At 37.0% G+C, this 20,543-nt stretch overlaps 1 long non-coding RNA gene across 4 annotated transcripts in view; it reads right to left on the reverse strand.

Annotated features, from left to right (window-relative positions):
* Positions 1-8,597, reverse strand: part of LOC118162265 — a 55,886-nt gene extending 47,289 nt beyond the window's left edge. For 3 of the 4 annotated variants that reach the window (XR_004748365.1, XR_004748366.1, XR_004748364.1), the window contains exons 1-3: positions 8,453-8,597; positions 7,490-7,562; positions 1,938-2,033 (exon numbers count right to left, since the gene is read on the reverse strand). This is a non-coding gene — a long non-coding RNA (uncharacterized LOC118162265). Of the gene's footprint in view, positions 1-322; positions 609-1,937; positions 2,034-7,489; positions 7,563-8,452 lie in introns of those variants that run through there. The other variant, XR_004748363.1, reaches the window with a different exon arrangement.
* Between the last annotated feature and the right edge of the window lie 11,946 nt (positions 8,598-20,543).

Raw genomic sequence — 20,543 nt, forward strand, 5'->3', positions numbered from 1 at the left:
CATATGATGACTCTACATGCTATTCTCTTCATTCAGTTATGATATCCTCTGTAACTCTGTACATGTGGAGATTTTAGCCAAACGTATTTTAATTTTTACACAGAGAATTTCATTATATATTGCTATCAAAGGATTAATTTGATGACTGTTTTTTTATAATGAGATCAGCAAATTCATATTTCTATAGACATACAGGCAAAAGAACAATCAGATTCACCTGGATAGCCACCTCAAATTTTACACATCTACTATATTTGTTGCCATTAGGATGTTGAGACTTTTTTTTATTAGTCCTTCTTCTCACTTGACATAAGAAAAACAGCAAATCAATAAGTTTCTTAAGAGCAATTTCCGGAAATTAGCAGTACTTTTCTGTATTATTTCAGTATGATTTTACAGAGAAACTAAGGTAAATAGATTGAACCTGATGGTTTTTATTTTAATATTTCTCCTTTAAGTATATCAGTCTTCGTGTCTCATTTACATTCCTTCAAGAACTTTTTTTAACAGCAAACACTTCTTGAAATCTTCACCCCTAGCTTCAGACAAGGAGCAAAACTTGCACTGCTTGTAGCCACCAACATCTGTACCACACCAGCCACCTCCACCTGGAGGAAACATAAATAAATAAAACGTCGTTACAAATCACTTTCAAGTATATCATTAACAAGAGAAAAATTGAAGAAGGTGATAGTTAACAACAAAATATAGTTAATTGCAAGCAAATTAAAGTATTCAGTTTGAGGCAAGATTTGTGGAGAGAAATACCTTTTATTAGACTGTCTAATTTAATAGTGAAAAAAATAGCTAAGCCTTCAGGAACAGTCCTCTTTTACACTCTTAGGCTATCATGATTACACTAATAACTACTATAACTTGAAAGCATGTTCAATGCTTTATTTATTTAGTTATTTGCTTCAAACTTTGCTTAAAAGGGCAGTTTTCATGTCATAGCCAATCCCAATAAAATCATAAATAGGTGAAAATCAGGCTAGTAAAAGGAAGGAATAATGGTAGAATCTACACAGATTATATAGTAGAGTTCAGATTGGCTAGACCTGATGTAATTCAGCACTGAGAACACAGAAAACAGTTTCAGAGACATCAGCAATTTTGTTTAGGAACTTGAGGAATACAGATTCCAGAAGACTAGAAAAGGCAAACATTTACTTATTTTTTTAAAGCTCAGAAAAAGAGAACAGAGCCTAACTTCAAATCACTAGAAAAATATCAGAATAAATAAAAAGATCTATTTGTAAGAATCTGGACTATAACCAGGATGTGAGTAAGAGCCAACATGATTTTTTCATAAATAAATCATGTCAGGACAAACTTATTTCTCTCCATGACAGATAACAAGTTGTAAGAATAGAGGAGAATAAATACTGTCATGCATCCAGATTTTGGCTTTTCACATCTCACAGGACATTCCCATAGACAAGTAGATTTGAGGTAGCTGGACAGTTACTTGGAACTGGAAACCCTATTCAAAGAGAAGTTATCAATGATTAATTTTCAAATGAGCAAAGATGTATTAGGTCAAGTTCTGCAAGACTCTGTTTGCATAATATTCATTAATGAACTGGTAGATAAATTCACATGTTTTTTGCTTTTGAAAATGACATTAAGCTAAAAAAGCTCCAAACCCTATGGAGCACAGAATGCACATCTGAATTGGTCTTAGTTAACAGGAGAAATCTAAAGTCAACTAAACAAATGGGTTCACATGCGTGTGCACACATACACCAAAAAAAAAAAAAAAAAAAAAAAAAAAATCTACACAGGCACAAACTGAGGAATAAGTGCCAAGACAAGCACAGTGTAGAAAAGAATATAATAGTTGGAACTGATCACAAGCAAACAATATAATCATATCCTTTCATAAGAAGCAATAATGATGGGTTAGAGAAAATGAACATGTTGTATGTAAAACTCACAAAATATTTCTTCCACTCTTCTCAGAGTTGGTAAATCCTCACATGGAGCTCTGTGACCACTGCAGGTTATTGCACATCAAGGAATACATCAACCATCTGGAGAAAGTTCCAAGAAATGTAATGAGAGTGATCTTTCAAAAAGGATGATCTAGCATGAGATTTTGCAGGACCTGAGCTTGCTTAATCCAAGAGGGAGGACTAAGAAGTATTTGATAACAGTTTTCAAATGTTTAGAAATATTTTTTGTGAAAAAAGATAATGATTTTTTTTCCCACAACCTCTCTCTCTATATATATCACAGAATCACAGAATCACAGAATTTCTAGGTTGGAAGAGACCTCAAGATCATCAAGTCCAACCTCTGACCTAATACTAACAGTCCCCACTAAACCATATCCCTAAGCTCTACATCTAAGATCTACATCTACATATATATATATAAGGAAGAATGAAGTTAAAGGTGAGAGAAATCTTTCAGTGTATAAGGCCAACTAAGCAATGAGTAACAGACCTATGGAGAGTTTCCCGTTTGTCAGAAATTTCAAGGAGGAGTTAACCACACAACTGTGAAGATTGGTTTTCTATACTGATCCTTCATTGGATTTAGTGTATCTCATAAATATTACACACTGAATGTGTTATTATCAACCAATATGTAACTTTCTACCTTTGCTTTATTGCATAGACAGTGGTGCTAAACATGTATCTCTATTAAGGGCATTATAATGTGAATCAGGCATAACAACTGAAAGTAAAATGATTGCCACGTACAGGGATTCAAAATTCCTTTAAATAGTGCTAGTGAATACAGCAGAGGAATGGAAACTGAATATACATACACTATTCACAGATCTCTCACAGTAGACCTCTACCTTCTGTCCAGATATTTCATTGTTAAAAAAAAATGAAAAAAAAAAAAAAAAAGTTCAGAGTTTAATTATTAAATACACCCACCAAATGTGAAAGCCTGTGTGAGTAGTTTATGTTGCATTGTCTTCTAAGGTTACTGCATGCTCAACACTTTTCTGTTTCTTCTCATTAAAAAATAAATAAAATAAATTCCTGTATCCTGCAGCTCTTAGCTCTGGCATATCCATTATTTCATGAATGTCATTTTTTTTTCAATTTCTTTCCCACTCTGAATTTTTTGGAAGGTTATTTTCTATGTAATGTTCTTCATATTTACATTATATCAGCATGTTTATGGCCTTAATATATGTATCAGCCTAACATATGAAGGCAAATACTTTCAGCGATCTGGATATGATACACCTCCAAGTTTCTCAGAGAGCTGAAATAATGAAAATTAGATCTTGGGCCATTAAGAGTCACAGTGGTCTGTGGCCTCACTCACATATCTCCAAACATTCTCTACTTTGTTGTCGTCTCCAAAGCTTTGTCACTTCTTATCCCAATGTTTGTGAGACAAATAAGATAGAGATGCTTAATTAAGCCTGTGATGTCCTTCATTGCCAGCTCTTGACAGTACTGTAACAGCAAAAGCATGCTGTTAGACTTCTCCATCTTTGTGGAGAAGTACTATCAAGACCAATTGAAATTCTGCACATAGAGATGGCAGGATGATCTAATCCAAGAACAGTTGGAAGACAACGTTTTGAGGTTGCCCAGAACTTCAACTGAAAGACCTTTTTTTCCACAAAACACTTTTCCTATTCTCGAAAAAAATGCAAAATAGCAAGGTATACCTACTGTTAAAAGCAGCTTATATTTTACCTGTCCCTGTTGCCATGTGCTCAAAAAACTCAACAGTCATTCACACAATCTCATTCACATTAGTAGATTTATACCAGAAGACTTCACAAGATCACACTTGTCACTATGGGTACCTGTACTTGCCTTTGAACAAATCTATCCATATATGTCTCTTCTAAGATAAATGAGCTATTAAGGACTGTTTCCTAATAACATCTCCTCATAATATATTCTCCTCATATTTCTCCTCATATCACCTAGCATAATGAGAAATATTTTAGAAAGTTGCTTTACCTCATTGACAGGATTTCTCCAAAATCACTGTCATAAAAAATAGCATCTGAGAAAGGTTTTTAAGTTATTTTTGAAAACAAATATACATACTTTGTGACAAGAGAGAGAGACCTTTTGGTAAGCAGTACAAACCACAACCTAGTGCTTCTCTGATCATTATTCTCTGTTCCCAGTTACTGGACCACATGCCAAGGCAGCTAAGATGACAAGGTCCAGGAAAAATTGTGTTGGAGCTTTGGAGCTGCCTCTGGGTCTGTCACTTCGTTAGGCTGCCCCTGTACTGCCTTGTCTTCCTTGCCATCCTGAATGCCATTTCCATTCCTTCAATATATTCTCTTACAATTACTTTCTACTTTATCCATTCATGAATAATATTGCATTCAAATCCTATACGCATACTATATGGCAGACCTTCAAACACTGAGTGTGATTTATCTCAAACAGGAAGATGGATTTAACAAACACATGCCTTCTGCCTTGGAAACACACACCTGGAGCCTCTCTGCTGAAATGGAACCTGACTTGACCATACAACCAACCTGCTCGATTTTCAGTCTGAAGCCTTTGCAAAAATACACCGCACCCTTTTAGTCAAGTACCCATTTCCTACTATAAATAATATGTTATTTTTTCTAACTAGGTCCTGACTCCATGTGGAAAACTTGGGCTTGGTTTCAGATTCCAAGTGCCTTGTTCAGCCCAGGAAATTTTAGTCTGCTGTATTTAAAGCTCTAAGCAACTTAAGGACATCCAGAGCTGGATTTGGTTTGAATTTTGTATACTACCATTGAGATAAAAATAGAACGGGGGTATGGGGTAGGAGGCGGTGGGAATGTGTATACACTGCTCAGGTGGACCATCATCCAAGCATATCCAGGCTGTACCTCCTGGGGGTATGAACAAACATGAACCTGAGCCACAGATTTTGTTATGCAGTATCTTCTATCACTCAGGCTCCTCTTATTTTTCTATATTATTAATGTGCCCAATGAGACCCATTGAAAAAAAGGTTGCAGAGGAGGGGAAGAAACCAGGATCATGGCTGGATGTAGGCCCCAGGGCTATGAGCCCTCCACACTGGTTCCCAGGTCCTGTCAGTGCCTGAACTTGCAAATAAACTGCACACAGAGGAAGGATAAGGTGGTATGGAGAAGTTCATTGGCACAGTAACCCATTGCTGGATAAACTGCAGAGATGGCACCACTGACAGCCCAGACACTGAGTGCCTGCAAACCTGATGGTGAGTGCAGGCCCAGGTCTACCATGAGGGTCCCTGGAGCAGCAGTGACACAGCCCCTGTGGCTGCAGGGCATGCCTTGGAGATGTACTCAGGAACATAACTTCTCTTCACAGGCAGTTTCTAGAGTGTCTCAAAGGGGACTGCAAGACCTGGGAGAGTGGTCAGTCAGGGCATTAAGCCTTGACAATGCTATAATGCACTTTGATGCCCAGCTATCTTACCAGCCATCTCAGTCACCCCATTCATAAACCAGTTACAACATCCCGCAGAAATAGCTGCTTGTCACCAAGAATAAGATCCTTCAGGGCAAAGCTGCAGCTAGCACTTACATGGTGCACTGTGAGCAAGGCACTAGGCCTCCCTCTCCCCCTTTCCTTTCATAGTCCTTCTCAACATGTTGCCCCACTGGGCATACAGGCACTGTGTACCACAGGGGAGAAAGAAATGCCAGATAGGTGGGAAGAAGCAAGGAGAAGGTCTAACCTGGCTTCCTACAATCTTGGCCTCAATTTTGATGTGTGGATTACAATACGATGTGGTTGATGATCCATGGATCTAAGACCAGCCTGTATTCTCCCTTACTTGGGCACAGGATGTATCCAAAAGGTTGCAGGGGTGTCATTACAACTTTTAAAAACTCCATTCAAGTAGGTCTGCACCATCCATTACCAGCTTGTGTTTCACAAGCACAGCCTTCCTCCAGCAACAAGCAACATTTAAGCCATAATTTCCTTAAGGACCATTTTTTGCACTGAGAAGAAGACTGCCTTTTTAGGAATGCCATAAAATGCTATGTATGCATTGATGGATTGGAAAATAGTTAACAATTTGCCTCTTCAAAAACATTAAGAATGCACTTATTATTATGAAAAGATACTAACATCACGTGGTGCAGGTGACGTTCTCATCTCCAGAACTTCCTGACCTGAATCTAGCTTTATACAGTGCTTTCATGAAGGTGAAGTACTCATCCGGTCTTCACTGAGCACAAAGAGGCAAAGCAATGTGTCCACAGTATGTAAAACAGTGATTCAGGAACGTCCTTCCTGACCCCATTATTATACTTGTTAAGAAATGTTTCTTCACTTTATTAACATGTTAAGAGTTCGTGTGAGTTTATCAACATTCTTAATCATGTTTGTTCACAAAATGTATATCTCAGATTGTGTTTATTAAGTCTGAGTTTGGTGAGAAATTTTGCATTGCATTGAATGCAACTATATCACTTCTGCTGTGAGCGTTTCTTGCTGCTCAGCTATAAATAGTGCACAGCACACGTGAAAAGGATCACGCTCCATTCTGAGGTGGGAAATGGCAGAAGAAAGCTATTCTGGTAAACAAGCCTTCCTGAAGGCTGTCAGAGTAATTGGCCTCAAGCACAACTCCCGGATTGCTCTGCTGGCAAAGCTTCCTTGCTCCTCCCTACTACTAAAGCAGTGCTGTGTCAGGGAAGTCAGAGACTAGTAACAGAGAAACCAAGAAGTCTTGGTGCTGGCCTTAGAGAAAAACAGCCAAAACTCCACTCTTTAGCAAACTATCCCCTTGGTGTCATTCAGATGTTCACTCTAGCTCCCATCTCGGCTGCAGATATCACTACCTCCCTCTGCCAGCACTCACCACAGGCTCAGCAGCCACTCAGCTTTGTGTGGCAGATCTGACAGATGTGTTTCTCCATGCTATAGATTACTGGGGGTGACATCTTTACATACTCCACATTGAAACACATTTAGTGCACTTTAGAAAGGCTTTTCTTATATATCACATTTTCCTGTACTGTCCTCCAAGCTCATGGAGCACAAACTATCTGCTTCTGCACACTTCTTGGTTTAATCTGAACATCCTAAACAAGGTTGCTATGCATACCTCAAGACTGTTAAGAGTTCACACAAGATCATCCTGTTCCAGAGATTAGGTGGAGTGCAGAAGGACTGACGAATTTAATTATTTGATGTAAAGTATGTTTAAGGGATCACACACTTCTGCTCTGTTCACCATTCTCAGTAGCTGCATCACACAGCATATAACGGTCTTTTTTACCCCCTTCATCAATCACACACGCAGTACTAACTGCGAATCTGCCCTGTATCCTGTGAAGTATCCATGCCACTAATCCTGGGAATTCTTTCAATTTTTTGCTTTAAGCCATGTATGTAAAATATGCCAGTTGGGATTGCTATTAGTAAACACAATGAAACTGATAGAAGTACCGTTCATCAGATATATTTAGACTGCAGGCAAACACAATGGTATATACTCATAACCTCCCACCTGACAATTTGCACAAGTGGTGTTCAGAGGTGTTCACCCCTTTCCACCGACTCTATGAGGAACTCAGACTTCTAAATTTTGGTTGACCAGACTGTGTCTCAATCTGATATCTAAAACAGACAGTCAGATGATCTTACATCAGAACCAACATAGGTGTTTATCCCACCATAACCCTTTTGGCACCTTCTTTTGACATACACAGTATTTGAGCAAGACCATGCAAAACAAATCTCCCATAAGTGTTCAGGCTGACAAAACTCAAAGGCTCAAACACCTCCAAAAGAAATCCAGCCCTGACTAAAATGAACTTGCTTATTTTATCATAGGTAACAGCACAGGAAATATTTTGCAGTCTTCATGCTAACAGTTATGATGAGGCATCTAAAACAATAGAGTCACTGGTCAACATATGTACCCATTATGTGGTTAAAATCACATTTCAAAGTACAGGTTTGGATTCCAAACTACTTCAGAGATAACCAGATCTTCACAAAGAGAACCTGTTTAGTTGCTATTGACATTTAGAATACACTATTTGTTTTCCTTCCCCTTTGTAGTTGACAGTTACTGCTTAAGGACTTTGATATAGCCAGCAACATGCTTGAGGGTATTTTTAAAAAGCAGTCTTAGGGGAGAAGGAAAAGAGTGAATACATAAAAATAATGCCTGATCTAAATTAGTAAATTACATGTTCCCAGATGTTTCCTTCTTGAGACCTCATATAGAACTGCATCAAGACACCTGTAGTTTCAGGTTTTCAGTTCCCAATAAATCTTTCCTCCTTTTTCATAAGCTGATCTCATATTTTCCAGTGATGTTTTCCCTTCACATCTTCTGTACAAACAAATAAAATATTCCCTTCCCAACCCCACCCCCTAAACACATGCACATGCACACACATATGCCACTCTTTGGTCTGTGTACAGTAGCTTGGCACCAAAAAGGTATGTGATTAAGTTTTAACAAGTGTCAAAGCCAAGTGTGGCTCACAGACACTTACCTGAAGATCAGAATGTCGTTTAGGTGTGTTCTGAAATTCAAATTAGCAAGTGTCATTCTTCCAGCCTTCTACTACACTTCAGGTAATGTTTGATATGCAGAGGGAAAATGAGACACAGAAAGAGATAAACCCCCAAGTTGCAGGGTCTGATACTTCTCACTCCTGGGCACTGCCACTGTCTCTGGAAGCATGTGAATAACCATGTTTACACTTGGTTACACGGACAGATTGCAGGGTATCAATGTAGAGCACTATAGAACCAATAACCGAATAAATATTTAGGTCAAGAATTTCAGCACATTTTCAGTACAATTAACAATTCAAAGTACTACCACTGGAAATTTTGTTTGACACCATCAGTTGGAAGTAAGCAGACATGCCTTTGTTAGTTTATTATGTAGTCTATAATTTGTAATACACTATCAATGCAAAAACAGCCCCTCAGAGGACTGATCAGAAATTTCATACTCTCTGTTTTTCTTCACTAAAGTATGTTTCGTAAAAGCTATCATGGTCTCATGTTACTGTGATGTTGCTCAGAAATAAAAGACGGTAAAAGGGAAGAAGGGAGATCTAACATCTGGTGACCTACATGGATTCTTTATTGTTAAAAATGCTAAATTTAGTTCCCATATGAGAGAAAAATGAAATAGATTGGTATACTGAAAATGCATTGTATACCTCGAGTTCAACATGAATTTTACACTACATGTAGTGGTCAGAATTAATGTATCTATGCTTAACTAGAGCTACCCTTCACAACTCTTTATTACATTATTATACAAGTGCAACAAACACAAATACAAAAAAGAGTTGTAAAACCTGATTGTAGAGTATAAGCAAGAATGACTTTTTCTATTGACATTCATCCATTGTCCACCTGAATATTCCATTAATCTGCAGTTGAAAATTTGCAAAATATTTATTTTTTTTTAATAGGAGGCTAGGGGGAGAAAAAGAAACTAAATGTCAGGAAAATAGTAATAATCCAAGAAAAAAAGTTTCTCTTATTCCTTGTGCTCAGTCAGCCCTGTACTATCAGTTGTCTTCTACCTTTGCAGTTTCTATGACAAGTTTGCCTGCTCAAAGCTGAATGGCCTGTCCAACATCACACTGAGAAGTGGGGCTGAATTCTAATCATACTGAATGTACTGATATTTTTTGCATTTGCACATACTTTAAATACTGACTCCTTTCTCCTGCCACAGGAAAGAAAAATAAAAGTGACATCTGTTTTTTTACTGAATCTTCTAGTTTTATATTGACTTGTTGCAATTGGGATTGATTCTTTCCTGGATATTGATGTCATTTTCTGAATTGATATAAGTAACCTAAGTACAGAACACAGGATAAGAAAAACTTGTAAGACTGAGACACTGTAAAACCTTTATCTTTTCCATGTTTTTCCTCCAACTCCCCCTTTGTTTTCAGTCCCTCACCAAATTGCATGAGGACCTGCTGTACCTGCTGCACAGAGAAGGCAGTGGTGTAAGCATGTAGCATGCACCTGGCACATGGCAGAGGAACCCTTTCTCACAAACTCTTCCTAGGTGAAAGGGAGACTAAAATAAGCCCCATCAGAGCTCACTCTTGATTGCATCTAATTCCTACTCACCAAGCAGTGCAAGGCAAGGACAAGGGAATTAATACATTTGATACCATAAATGCCTTGAAGGAGGCCTCTTGTTGTCAATGATAGAGTCCACTTATATGTATAGAACAGGTACAATTCCTTATTCATTTTAACAAAGAATCAAACTACCCCACAGTGTGACTTGCTGAACAGTTTTAAATGTACTTTTGAGTACGGGATGTGCTGTACTGTCTATCTTAAAATCTTTGCCATCATCCTCTACATTGTCTTTGAGAGCTGCTAATTTTAATGTGGCTATTTTTTTATAGAGAAGAGGTAAGATCTGTGTGCTTTCTGAAAATGCAAGAGGATTTAAAAGGATGAAGGGTCCAGATCTGAAGACACTTTTCTCTTTATTTTACTTCTGTTCCTTGGTGTATTCAACAATCTATTCTTTTAGACTGATGCAATCAGTTCAGAAAAGGTATCATGCAGCCCACTTGAATTGGAGTGTAAAAAAGCAACAAAGAAACCACTCTGTTCACATACGTTTCAAACATTTTTTTCCAAATACTTATATATACATATATATAAATGCCTTTATTATGGCTCTCTTGAATTATAAAAGTGAATAAAGACAAAAAAAAAAAAAAAAAAGAATAATTCATCACAATTTCTTTGTTTATCATGCAGGTCCTATCTTTCCACATAAACATGTAAATACAAACTGAATTCTATCAAATCACTAATGTTAAAGATATAACTGCAGATTTATTTTTTTTTCATAAAGGAAAATAAATGTCTTGATAGTCAGCATTGTTATGATTCCCATGACTTCATCTGGAAACAGACATCTGTGTCTGAACTGGGCATCCTAGACTCTGTGCATAGTCAATGTAGACAACAGGGAGTATGTATATAGACAACATAGACAAGTTGACACCTCATCCTAAGCAGAAATCTAAAATAAACTATCATCTGAATATATTCCCAAGGAATCCACTTCTCCCACCAACAAGAAGGACAGCCTGGAATATACCAGCTTAGGTGTAGACACCTACCCCATAGTTATCTAAAGTCACAAGAGATTGAACACATCCATTGTGTCTAGTCTCCAGCAAACCTTAAGTAAACTAACCTTGATCAGTTGAATTATGACTACAGGAACTGTGCTACAAAAATACATATCAATATCCCCAAATATTCCCAATATACTGTTGCCTTCAAGTAACTCTGTGTAACTCCCATCAAAAAGTGCTCTCAAGAAAAAACCAACCAGATCCATTATAGGGTTTACATTTCAATAAAATACTCTCTGGTGCTGGTAGAGCTTTGACACCTTATGCAGAGAATATCCTTTCTATAGAGTTTAGTAATTTAGCTTGCAAGGCTGTGTTTAGAGGGATATTAAGCATTAACTAGTATGTTCCTCCATTTGTGGATTGTGTTTGTAATTCTCTACACTGTGAGATGAGCACATACATCCTAAAATAAAGCTCTATACAGTTTCCCAGTAGATGACTGCTACTGGGGAGCATACATTTAAGCATACATTTAAAATGTATGTTTACTTAAAATTTTGCTCCCCGGGATGGCCTTATGAAATATACATTTCATTTTAGCAGGGATTCCCAAAGGAGTCAGCTGCCAAGAAGCCTTATTCTAGCTCCTTCAGTACAAACAATGTAAAGCAGGACACAAAGTCTGCAATAGCAGACAAAACTCAGGAATTCGAGTTTCAGCTCAATTTCTGCTGACAGTGCCTGAGGAGTACCTGGATCCAAAAAAATTCTGTTTACACACTGATAATTCTTTCCTCACAATTTGTTATCTCACATTAATTATACACAAAAATACACCAAACATTTTCCACAGCAATGTCCTCAAATAAGTAGAACATGGTCTCATGATCTCCACAGCTGGTCAAGTCAAATAACATGTAAATACCAATGAAAGTATATGTTTAAAAATAAAAGTTTTACTGAATAATTTCATGTTTTGAATGAGTATAGTGTTTTATTGTATATTATAAATCCTTCAAAACCAATTTCACAAATAGTCAAAACAATAAAACTACTTTAAAAGTGTTTGGCTTAAATAAAGACCACTAAAGTAATCGTCTACTGCTTGGTAGAAGCCCTGCAGACATTCATACATGAAACTAAATCAGAAGGGATTCAGGCACCCCAGGCTACAAGTAATCCCAGCCAGAAAAACTAACCTCTATGAAATGATACCAAGAAAACCTTTTCAAATGTATTGTTTTGCATCAAAACCTTTTACAGGGTAAACGTTTAGGAAGAATTTGGCTGAACTGGCAAACAGATCTGCTGTTCCTCAGCAAATTAACATCAAGGTGAAAATATAAATGACCTTACAGAGAAAAATTGAGATAAACTCCAGAGAGAGAGGCTTTCTACTAAGGAAATAAATAAATAAGTAAATAAATAAACACTCTGAAGAAAAAGTGATGAAAACAAACAGCTGAAGAATATGAAAGGTGAGAAATTCTCTCCTCCGAGCTTTTATCCAGAAACTGATAGCAGAGGTGAGCAGTGCTCCTTTTGGGGGTAGTGGCAAGTAGGCTGCTCACACAACATTAAATGCAGGATAGAACCCTGCTCACTCCTTCAGTGCTGTCAGATTTGATGCACAGCTATCTATAGCAAAATGCATTGAAACTGTGAAATAAAAACATATATATATAAACAAACATAATTTTAGATATTTCTACAATTGGTCAAGGCTCATAGCATGGGAAATACATACAGTATTATGTAAAAAAAAAAAAAAAAATGAAAAGGTGGTAAGTTAGAAACAGGTTAAGAAAATAGATGAGAAATAAAATGGTTTCACTCCGTTGTAAATGATTTTTTAATGATAAGTTGCATCTCATTGTAGTATAAATAAGCTGTTTACAGAAACCCTGGAGTTTAGGAAAATTCAGCATGTAAATACCTATTAATTTTGAGAGAATATCAAATCCAATAGACAACAAGGTCCATCCTGAGTAAGTTGCCTGAGAATCATTTTATAGATTTGATATTATAGCACTGTTATACACAACAGTACCCTTTTGTTTTAAACCATTATAAGGAACTTCTACACTCTTCTACAAAACAGAGAGCTGAAGCAATATTAGACCCCAGTCTCACCACATGTCATATTCAATTTCCTACACAGAAAAAGAGTAATATTAGCTATGTAACCTCAGGCTAAAAAAAAAAAAAAAAAAAAAAAAAAAAAAAAAAAAAAAAAGGAAACAATCCCTCAAGCATCACCAGAAAAGCAGGTAGATATTGTGCCAGCCTCCCATGGGGTGACAGCTCCAAGCAGTCCTCTCTTTCCCCAGGACACAGGACAGCACAAAGAAAAATCCATCCATCTCCCAATCTGAGTATTTATCATCTCAGTAAAATGATAAAGAGATTTTGTTAGAGGAATTTTTACCTTTACAACTGAGGAAAAAGATTTACAAGACTGAACTTTAGTTGTTTCATAAATAATCTTTCCTTACAAATGTGTATTTTACCTAAAAGAGAATGTTTCCCCTCAATTGCAAACTATACTATATTTTCATCCAGCAAGGCCACAGTCTGACATGTATTAAGGTGACATAATCAACATCAAGAACAGGCCCTACCTTCTTCCCCTCCTTGGCCCTCATGCCCAGCTCAGGCTGTGCAAGTGCTACCTCTGCTTTTTTTTCCCAAAGTATCAGCTCTGCAATCCCACTCACCAGACATTCAGAGGGTACAGAGCTGGAATGACCAGCACAAGGAAGAGGGAGGCTGCCAGAGCAGGGCTACCCCCTCTGACAGCCACCCTGCTTCAAATGTCCCCCAGACTGCATGTTATGGTTTCATGACCCTGTTCCATAAAAGGCCTAAACAACTAGGGAATGGAGATTACGGTGGCATATACTAATTGCATTGTAAAAATACAGGTGACAAAGGCTGTCACAATGGATTAATTTATAAGTTTATTAGATCTGTAACTAATATTTCATTAAAGGAGCTGGGAGCGGGGAACATAGTAAAAGAAATGTGTGCATAGCTTTATTAAGCAAACATATATATTTACTGTAACTATGTATTTAATGTTTACTACAACTGCCATGTTAACTCTTATATATATTTAAAAATAAAAGGAAATAATCTGTACTACTAACACTTCTGCTTATCTTAATAGGTATATAAACACTTAAATTCAATTTGCCCACTAAATAGCTGATAGAAAGAAAGAAAGAAAGAAAAAAAGTTCTTCACTAAGCTTCACCTATTTAGTTTTGCTGGATTGCTGAGTTACTCTTCATTACTGTTGTCTCTCAAAATATCACCTCCACTTCAGCTGTAAATAGCCCACGAAAATAGTTCAAACCTTAAAGGGAAACTTCCAAAGGCAAGATTTTTTCCCCTCATAGCTGAGACCTTTCCCAAGGGAACAGACCACTTTTGGAGGCGTTAGTGCTTCATATCTGTAGCAATGGAAAAAAAAGTATATAGAAATAATGGGTTGGCTGAGTATATTATGAAAGGATTGCTCCTATTAGGGGATTCAGGGCAAATAAGAGTCAAGATAAAACAAAGTTATGGCGAAAAGCTTGGAGAATTTGTAGTAGTTTCAATATCTTTGCTTCCATCTTCTAAATTGCCAATTGTTAAATGTCATTACTGGCTATTAGCTGCTTATTTGATTATACTATAGCTGTCTTCCTGGAGTGTGAGCATGTCCATGTATAAAATCATAAAATGTGCTTCTGCAAGTGTAAAAGTGCAGAAAGCATGAAGGTGATAATTAAAAGTATTTTGTTGCCTTTTTATACATAGATAATATGCATCTACAATATTATAACAAAATACTGTTTGCTTATATTTGTCCTTAAAGAATTTGTGACTGCTTGTACTCAAGTAGTTACCAAGAGTTCTTCCACAGTTTTAATACTAATTTATGATGAAGCATAACAAATGAACCACAAGTTATTTAAGAAAATGAAATAAGGAAACTTTTGAGGTTTTAGCAGGCAAACAGACCAGAGTGAATGTAGTCTGATGTAAATGAATAGACAGCTTCAATGAAAATGAAAGAGAAGAAAACTCCCTCCTGGGGTTCATTATGCCTCTTGAGCTGTTGGTAGTAAAGTTAATTTTTAAATGCTTTGAGGTGATTAAGAACTCAGGCATCACTCTAAATGTAAATAAGTCCTGTTTCATTTCCTTGCGGTTAACTGATTGCAGCAGTCACCAGCTACTTAGCTTGCTGATGTATTTGAGATCCATAGTCTAGTTCATAATTAACCCTCTTCATATGAAGTGAAAATGCTAGCAAGACTGGTCTTGAATGTACATAACCAGGACATGACAAATTCCCTCACAAGAGAAAAAGAATGTTTATATTTGTAAATAAGAGGGCACTAGTTGAAACAAAAGTATCACAGAATGAAAATCAATATTAAAAATGAAAATTTGCTTCCACAATCACTGAATGCAGTTTAAAATCACAACAAAAATAGATGCAGTTTTGAAACTTCAGCTTAAATAGATGAATTATTCATATTAATTTATCATATTTATACACACCTCTATCCCACCAGGTCTAGTGAACAGAAAATGTCAATAACTTATATATGAATATCACGTACAAATGAAAAATCCCAGCTAGTAATACATTCTTGTAATGCATGTATACACACACTTAAGATTTAACAGCAATAAACTTGTTCAAGACAGTGACTGGGACCTACAAAATCTGTATTCTCATTCCCAACCTGTCTCAATATTGTTTCAAGGCTACGTAAATGTTTCAGAAGAGACTATTGCTGTGCACTGGTTTGTAATTATCCAGCCTAGGACATGCTAAATTATAAGCAATCAAAATCTCTCTACTGGGCACTAAAATACTGAGGCAATCAACAGTCACCTCTGAAAACATTGGCCTTAATGTACCTTATACTTGCAAGGGGACAGCTACATCTCCCTTTCTTAGAAGACTGAGGTTAAATTAAATCACAAGTCTGAAGTGTTTTAGTAATTCATTTCTAATAGATGTGCTTCATATCTATCCTCCTTGATCTTGTTCTTTCTTGTGACATAAGTTAAAAAAAAAAACATGCCTGGCTGAATTCAGGACTTCTACACTTCCAAACTTACAAATGAAATCACATGACAATTAGACAGCACTTTTATTTCCTCACATATATCAGTCTGTCAGCAGTTTTCCACATCCCACCAGGTAGTTGGAGACTTGGATTTGGTCTGAAGATCCAATTTTCCTATTTCAGCCCAAGGGCGACTGGTATGGAAGCCAAGAAGCTCTCAAGGCTGACACACTGACGGGTAACATCCTTCCCACTAAGATTTCCAAAGGTACCTCTTTATATGCCCCAATCTTTGCAGTTCTGATATGACAGCAGAAGAAGTTGCATTTTCTCAAAAAAAATCAGTTTTAAATCAGAAATTATGAACCTATAGCAGTGTATCCAGCTCTCCCAGGACACAACAGACAGCTCATGCTACACACAGAAAACCTCTGCATCCTTTACTCATGTGACTTGTCCTAGCTAATAGGAGCCTTTGTACTCCATATCAGTTGTTTCTAGCTGATTTAAGGTATAAATTTTAGCACTCATAGGTCCTATATACATGCCACTGCAATGGTAGTACATAAAATAAAGAGCAAAGGTATAGGTTTTGTTAACAACAGAGTTGTCTCTATGCAAGACAAAAGATGAAATATCACTATTTTCCAAGTAAAAACCCAAAGCTCAAGAACCTTGGGTTCAGCTCCAAACACTTATAGTAAAACACTTTTTTCAGCTGGTGTCAAGTTTCTTTATGACAACACAAAGGCATCTGACATTTGTCAAAAGATGCTTTAAATAATGCAGATATTTCAAGGCAATGGGCATCCTGCATTTTCACATCTGTATCACATATTTAGTCAAACCAGAGGTAAACTCACCCTTAAAATAAATAAATAAATAAATAAATAAATAAATAAGCCTTAAATTCCATTTATTCACTTGAATACTAGAGGTATTGTAGGAGAAAATGTACACAAAATAGACATGAAGCTTTCATAGGCTCCCTTTAAACCAAAAAGGAAAAATTTCACAGTTGTTGGGTATACCTTTGCCTTACAGAGAAAAAAATTGTGCATCTAACCACAGCCAATCCAGAAGGATCAAAGGGAAGTAAGCAGCCAGTGAACTAGCAAGAAACTCATAGTTTCCCAATGAATAACAAAACTATAAAGTCTTTATAAATAAACTCTGCAAAAAATGCATTTGTTCTTTTCCCAGCCCTTTTTTTTTTATTTAACACTTTTAGCCCCACATGGCTAAATGAAGAGGAAAGAGAAATTTCCTAAACTCATCAAGATAAAGAACTCCTAAAACAGCTGTCAGTCTGGACTTAGCTGAGCACCAGCTAGAATCCTATTTCTGCTCCTAGAGCTTCGTAAACTGTCAGTAAATTTGCTGAAATAACATTGACTCTACCTATTTTGGAAAAAAGATCTTTTTAGTGTTTTACTCCCAATTTCCATTCTCACACTGAAAAAAAGTTCTCCTCAATATTGTTTTCAGATTAAATATTCCATTACTGTATTATCTTCCAAACTTTTTAAATTCAAATGAACAGCTGGGTTTCTAATACTTTCCTTCCAGAAAAGAAAACATAATGCAATAATATTTGGCTAATGAGTAAGTCTTTCACTATATTTTAACTTTTTACTTTTACACACATTAACAGCAGGACAATTTATCTTCTCCCCTGTTCATCTACAACTCTTAAAGCAAATTACAGCAAATAATGCCTCATATACTTGCCTCACTTTCCAAACCTTATACCTGTAGCTGGAAAAAGAGAGGGAGGTGAGAGAGGTTGATCTAGTCTTTTATTAATGTCAGGGAGCTTCAAGGTAGATCTATTGAGTAGGGGCAAAGCATTGTTATTGTTCTCAGTAAATTGTGGCAGGTCCCATCAGTCTTGCAAACAAAATTTCTCCAGTTGTTCACATTTGATAAATAAAGGCTTTCTGGCCAGGTGCCTGCTGACAGCCACAGAAAGGCAGTCGCTAGAAATATTGTACATCTCACATGCACCCGCAGGGAAAGCAATGTCACGCCATAAGAAGGTTCACAGAATTTCCAAGTAGCAAACAAAAAGGCACAAAGAAATCATTAGAAAGCACATATTGAAAGAGTTTTCTCATTGTAAAGTTATATACATATATTATTTATAAGGAAGAGTTGGCTGTAGCATCTCTAGCAGGTAAGATTTTTTCTCCTTTTTTTTTTTCTATATTCTAAATATCTTGTGATTCAGATTATATTTAAAAAGTTATGTCATCTTTAGAAGTTAGGCTTGAATACTCCTGTACATGGGTATGTGCATCCAATGACTGTGAATATGCAAACTGATCTCTGGTTATAACTAGAAGTTAATCTCTGAAAATAACTCTCAAAGCAAGGTAGTACCTGCAGGACAGCACATTTCAATATTCATTTTTTCAGTAACAGCAGGTGCCTGCTTCTGCATTTGAAACTTATGCCCTCTGCATATTACGTTAACCAACATTTAATTCTACATTACTGCCCTTATTTGAACTGTAGGCACAGTATAAGTTCTCTCAAAGGCCACAACCACATAATATTACCTATTAACAAATGTGCATTTAAAAAGGTAATTTCCTGCTTACGAGGAATCTGATAAAAACTCTCAGCAACTATAGTATTGACCTCCTTGAGAAGGTATGCAAGCAAAGGACAGATTGTTTTGTTTCTTTTGTTCTTAATCTTTCACCATGTTTCACTTTTGTGTACTGAATGAGAAAAGGCTTTTTGCTTGGGAACTCCCCACCCCTCACCTCTCCTCCTCCCACCACCACCCCCATCCCCTCTCACAGAGGACTGGTCACCTTCACTGCTCTCCTCCCACTTGGCTGGGCAGCACAGTCCTGAAGCCGTGGGCAAAAGGATCTATGGCACACAGATGAATGCTGAAAGAGTGGAGGGCCACCTACCACCTTGGCACTGGAGACTAGAGTCCCATGGCACATCCCACGTGGCCATAAGAACTGGGCTTCCCACAGCAAACAGTGATTCTCAGGTTTGGAGCGGGAGACTTATTGATTGCTAAAAGCAAATGGTCTTCCCAAAAGCAATGTCTTTTTTTTTAACTTTTAGATTATTAAAACAATCCCAATGTCTCATGTAGAGGTGGAAAAGAGGTCTAACCAGTTCTGAACATTTGTAAATGGCAACTCCTATGAAGTGGATAAAACCACAGTAAGTGCTGGCACTTTGGTGTAGGTGAACGAGATCTTTCACAATACCTAGGCATGGATTACAGCTTTCTTCTTGGTACCACTTCAGTAATGCAACCTTTCCCATGTCTCAGCTGTCTGGGATAACGATAAGTACTTCTTCAGATAAGTACCGCAGAAATTAATATTGAAATGTATACACTGTTACACAGCGTAATGTCCCACTAGCAGGACAGAAGTGCACGGTCTTGACACAGTGCTTACATTTGGCTTCACTCAAATGAAAATGCAGGAGGCTCAACTTCAGGAACTCATCCCAGAATTCAAGGCATTAGCTCAACATCTCTCAGGGTACGGATAGGACTGAGCAGCCCCAGCCCACCCTGGCAGTCTGAGTGAAGATTTTAGCATCTTAATCTCAAAGCTTTTCAAACCCTGATCCTAACAGAGGTCTTAGGAGGCCCCTTAATTTTCTTACTGCTCAAATTCAATTTAATTTAGTTGCCTCTCTCCCACCAGTCAAGTCAAAGACTCAGAGGGACTTAAGGAGAAATACAACCTTCTTGCATTAAAAGCAGGGTCTTATCACAGATCTTCTTGATTTGTATTATCCTGGCAATGGGGGAGATCACATAACTAGGAGTGTTTATTTTCTATGAGGCAATTAAGGTTCAGAGATATGATTGTAGTTTTATGTGCCTACTTTCAAAAATGTGCACTCAAGTACACCTGGGCTGGGCCTGGTCACTGGCACCAGCTGCCAAAGTTACTTGTATGCACATATCAAGGGTTTTGTGAGGTCAAAGAGAGACCATTAAACCGAGCCTTGAAAACCTTGTCAGTGTAAACTACATTCTTATCAACTTGAGAAAAATATTGATTTCTGTATCACATTCCTCTTTTCCCAGCTAATCTAAAGAAAAGTAGCACTGAAAACTCATGATTACATGAACTTTTGTCTGCAATTTAGAAGTCCTTTTCTTTCTATTATTATTTTTTTATAATGTTAAATAGTTACTCACCTAAATTCATATCCTTTTTTATCTTTGATCATCCCAGTTCTGAACACCTGAACAATTCTAGATTGGGTTTGAATCCCTTCTCATTACTCAAGCTTATTGGCATAACAACACAGACTGAGGAAATAGACCAAATGCTGCGGCCTGTTTTGGTATCTTCCAAGGAAAACAAAACAAAACAAAACAAAACAAAACAAAACAAAACAAAAAAAAAAAAAAAAAAAAAAAAAAA

Source organism: Oxyura jamaicensis, chromosome 2 (assembly GCF_011077185.1).
Source record: "Oxyura jamaicensis isolate SHBP4307 breed ruddy duck chromosome 2, BPBGC_Ojam_1.0, whole genome shotgun sequence".
NCBI classification, from domain to species: domain Eukaryota; kingdom Metazoa; phylum Chordata; class Aves; order Anseriformes; family Anatidae; genus Oxyura; species Oxyura jamaicensis.